General features: G+C 38.5%; 1 non-coding gene across 1 annotated transcript; it reads left to right on the forward strand.

Annotated features, from left to right (window-relative positions):
• The first annotated feature begins 3,201 nt into the window (after positions 1-3,201).
• LOC121105567 lies at positions 3,202-3,308 on the forward strand. Its single transcript, XR_005838180.1, has one exon. It is a non-coding gene; the product is annotated as a U6 spliceosomal RNA (small nuclear RNA).
• Positions 3,309-5,012: the final 1,704 nt, after the last annotated feature.

Here is a 5,012-nt window from a genome sequence, read left to right on the forward strand (position 1 = left end):
TCTGTACCTGATTGCCCGCTGCAGCCCCACACAGTGTGTTGAGGCGAGTATGAGGCAGCAATCTGCAGGACTCAGTGATCTGGGCCTATAGGCTCACAAGCAAGGTAAGATACCCACGGGGACAATCACAAGATAGCAAATGGCAGTGGACAGCGACTCAGTGCAGGCACAAGGGGTGAGACTAGCTTGCTGACAGTCAGGACAGCAAAGCTTCCTTGAAAGACATGAAATGTATACAAGGCAGGGAGAGGTGGCTAGCCCTTAACTAGCCAGATAGAGGGAGGGGAGAAGGTCTTACCGGAGGGCAGTAACGTGGTAGAAAGTGCGACATCAGGGGTGAGCCTGCGTCACTGAGGGAAGGTGGATGGCATTCAAGGTGGAAAGACAGGGTTAAGCCAGATAATAGAAACCTTCCATCCAGGATGGCTGGGACCCAATGAGGGGGAGGAGCTGCACCTACAGGTCTGTGAGGCAGGGCAGGAACAACTTCCGGAGAGAGGAAACAGGGAGAAACTTCTATCAGCCCACAAGCTAGTGCTGGTGCCTTAAGGCCTGGGTAGTGGAAACCTAAAAGGAAAAAAGCTAAGGCTGGTCTGAAGGGAGAATTTGGAACATTTATGTCCCTTGCATTCAGACACTCATGGCAAACTGCATTATAAGCTAACTTAGTGTTTAATGATTTTGAATGGCTATGTGTCAAATGGGAGGTTCTTTTTACCCCAATGGTTATTTCCACTCTATTACCCTAAATGCAAACATGTTAGTCACGTGGTAGGGAAGCAATTTTTTTTCAGCTTGTTTTTTTCATCCCTGAAAAAAATTCTAGTGCAAAAGCAACTCAAATGTAGATATTAGGAAAGTTTGTTTTTGAAAACTTTGTATTGGATACCACTCATTTGTAGCACTTAAAACCAATTCTAAATTTACACTCAGTATTTCAGTATTTATTACTTTAGACCTGCACTGTCCAGCATATAAGCCACGAGTAAGTATATGAAATGTGCCCAGGCCAAAGTGAAATGTACTAGAAGTGTAAATTATATTCCAGATTTCAAAAACCGTACAATTAAAGAATGTAAAATGCCTTTTTAATAATTTTTATATTGATGACTTACTGAAATGATGATTTAATATATTGTGTTAAATAAATATATTGTTAAAATTAATTTCACCTATTTCTTTTTACTTTTTTAACATGACTATTAAAAAATGTAAAATTATATATGGGTTCACATGTATGGCTCACATTATATTTCTATTGGGCAGTGCTATTTTAAAAGCTTCATTTGTCTAGAAATATTATGTTATGGAGTGGCCCATACTGCAGTTAATGACATTAACAGGTAGAAGGGGTTTGCATGCCCTGCGAAATGAAAAATTGTTCCATACGTTTCTATTTTCTTCCAGGCTGAATCTGTGATTTAGTGATAAATCATACAACTATCTTGAAGCAATGCCATAGTGCACGCTTTCAAGGATAGCCATTTCTGTGATTATGATTTCTTTTCCCATAGGGAGGGGATACGAAAGAGGTTTGTAATAAAAATTTCCATTCATTAACAAGTTTAAATAATAAATATTTTAGGTTATCACTAAAGCGTGATAAGTAATGTGCCTGCATAATTTTAGCACCAGTTTACGAAATCTACATGCAGCCAGCAGTAGACCCTTACTGAACAGGTGTGATGTTTTGTTCTCGTTGCTGTTGTTTAATTAGGTCTCTCAAGTGTCTTTTAATCTACAGTAGTCCCTTGCTGCTGTTGCTGGTTTCCCTTTTTCTGTGGCCCTGACTTTTTGAAGATTTGAGGTCAAGTGCCTTGTAGAATATTCTCCATGGTATCCTTCAACTTGTCCCACACTCCCCTGAATTCCTGGAAAACGAAGATCGGGTCTAGAGAAGCCCGATTACGTTCAGGCCACACATTTTAGTAAGAATAATAGTTGATATTGTGTACTTACTATTGCATCATATTAGGAAGCACATATGTCAAGTTTTTCTAGGATTCGTGATGTTCAACTGATCACGTGTTTAAAGTAGCAATTGCCAGGGGCACCTGGCTGGCTCAGTCGGTGGAGCGAGCGACTCTTGATCTCGGAGTTGAGTTTGAGCCCTGTGTTGGGTACAGAGATTACTCAAACTAATTAACTAATTAATTTTTAAAAAGTAGTCATTGCCAGATTTCTCCATTGCAAAGGTATATGTTTCCATTTGCAATTAACAGTAATCTGGGAGATGATACCCGTTTCGTAATAACTCTTCACTTAATGGTTGTAGCGTCTATTACCAAATCCTTGCTTGAACCAATTAGTTCATCAGGTGTTGCAAAATGGTGATTTCTAAATTCTTCAGTTCCTTTTACATCTATTAGCTGCAGCTAAAGACAGATTTTCTTTCTCTCCTTTGTATTACCATGAATTCATGGATTGTTATTTATACAATATTTTACAATCAAGTATAGTCATTACTCATTTTGATGCTCAAGTTATCTCAAATTTGGCCAATGTCCTTTAGACATACCCCATCATTGTTTGAGCACTGCCTTGCTTTCTGGTACAATGAAATGTCCCAGGCTCACCTGGTACTTTCTCCACCCCAAATTGGGTTTCTTTTAGGGAAGAAAGCTGTTTTGAAGCCAAGATTTGGACATTAGGTATGCTCAGTACACAAGGGTTTCTCAATGAACAGTTGTTAAAATTGGGGTATAATTCACATACCATAAAATTCACCCTTTTGTGAATAATTAGCGGCGCCTGGACTGCTCAGTCAGTTAAGCGTCTGCCTTCGGCTCAGGTTATGATCTCAGGGTCCTGGGATCAAGCCCTGCATCAGGCTCCCTGCTGGACGGGGAGCCTGCTTCTCCCTCTCCCTCTGCCTACCACTCCCCCTGCTTGTGCTCTCTCCCTCTCTGTCAAATAAATAAATAAAATCTTAAAAAATAATAAAATTTTAAAAAGTGAATAATTCAAAATGCAAACCGAAACCACGATGAGGGGGTGGCTGGGTGGCTCAGTTTGGTTAAGGTTAAGGGTCTGCCTTCGGCTTGGGTCATGATCTCAGGGTCCTGGGATCAAGCCCTGCATCAGGCTTTCTGCTCAGCCGTGAGTGTGCTTCTCCCTCTGCCTCTGTGATCGCTTTCACTCTGTCTCAAATAAATAAGTAAAATATTTTTTAAAAAGAGAAAAAGAAAGAAACCACAATGAGTGCTCCCTTCAGCAGCCTATATACTGCAATTGGAACAATACAGAGAATATTAGTATGGCTTCTGCGCAAGGATGACATGCAAATTTGTGAAGTGTAAAAAAAAAAAATCCACAAGGAGATACCGTTTAACAAACATTAAGATGGCTATCATAAGAAATGTAATTTAAACAGAGAATAACAAATGTAAGTGAGGATGTGGAAAAACTAGAACCTTGTGCATTGCTGGTGAGGACATCAAATGGTGTAGCCAAGATGGAAAACAGCATGGCAGTTCCTCAAAAATTCAAAATAAAATTTCCATATGACCCAGCAATTCCACTCTCACGTATATAGCCCAAAGTACTGAAAGCAGGGTCTCAAAAAAAAAGGTATTTGAACACCCATGTTCATAGCAGCATAATTCACAATAGCCAAAAAGTACAAGAAACCTAAGTGTTTGTCGACAGATGAATGGATAAACAACATGTGATAAATATATAGAATTTATCTGTAAATGTTTATGTATATTGAGTATCTACATCTATAGACTATTATCTTGGCTGGAAAAGGAAGGAAATTTTGCACATGCGCCAGCATGGATGAAACCTGAGGACACTTTGCTCAGTGAAATAAACCAGCCACAAAAGGATGAAGACAGTATAAGTCTTCATGAGAAGCCTAGAGAAGTCAAATTCAGAACTGGGAGAGGAGGGAACGGAGAGTTATTATTGAATGGGACATAGAGTTTCGGTTTTGCAAAATGAAGAGTTCTGGAAACGGATGGTAGCGATGGTGGCTCAATAATGGGAATGTACTTAACGCCACCGAACCACACACTGAAATAGTTTTAAAATGATACATTTTATGTTATGTATATTTCACCACAAGTTTTTAAAATTCAATGATTTTTAGTGTGTTCATAGAGTCATACAGCCATTACTACTTCTAATTCTAGAACATTCTCATCACTCCCACAAGAAATCCGGTATTAGCAATTGCTAGCAATTACTGCCAGCAATCACTCCCCAGTCCCCGTTTCTCCTTAGCCCCAAATCTACTTTCTATCTCTATACATTTGCCTGTTCTGGACATTTTATATGCATGAAATAATAAAGTATGTAGCCTTTGTGTCTGTCACTTCGCATAATATTTTCAAAGTCCATTCATGTTTAGCATAATATTTTCAAAGTTCATTCATGTTGTGATATGTATGAGTATTTTCATTTCTTTTCATGGCCAAATAATATTCCATTGTATGGATATCTCACATTTATTTATTCATTGGTTAGTTGGTGGATACTTGGACTGTTTCCATTTTGGGCTTGTAAGAATACTGCTGCCGTGAATATTAGTGTACAAGTTGTTGTGTAAGCATATTTTTCTTGGATATATACCTAGGAGGGGAATTGCTGCATTATATGGTCACTCTATGCTTAGCTTTTCTAAAGCCTTTTTTAAATCTTTATTTTTAAGTAATTGCTACACCAAAAGTGGGACTGAACCTACAACCCTGAGATCATAAGTCATGTGCTCTGCCGACTGAACCAGCCAGGTGCCCCTCTATTTAATAAAAGAAAAAAAATTTTTAAATTTTTAACTAACATGCTTAACTTTTTGAGGAACTGCCAGACTGTTTTCCCCAGCAACTGCAGCATTTTACATTCCTACCAGTTTATGAGTTTCCAATAGTTTTTTTGAGTATTATTAAAGTCATTTTGTAATCTTTCTAAAAAGGATCTATGAATTGGCTTAAATCATACAGCTCTGTGCTTTGTTTTGTTTTGCAAATTTGAAATAAAATAAGCAGGAAATGCCTCACGTGAAAAAATGA

Source organism: Ursus maritimus, unplaced genomic scaffold (genome assembly GCF_017311325.1).
Source record: "Ursus maritimus isolate PB19 unplaced genomic scaffold, ASM1731132v1 scaffold_27, whole genome shotgun sequence".
Taxonomy (NCBI): domain Eukaryota; kingdom Metazoa; phylum Chordata; class Mammalia; order Carnivora; family Ursidae; genus Ursus; species Ursus maritimus.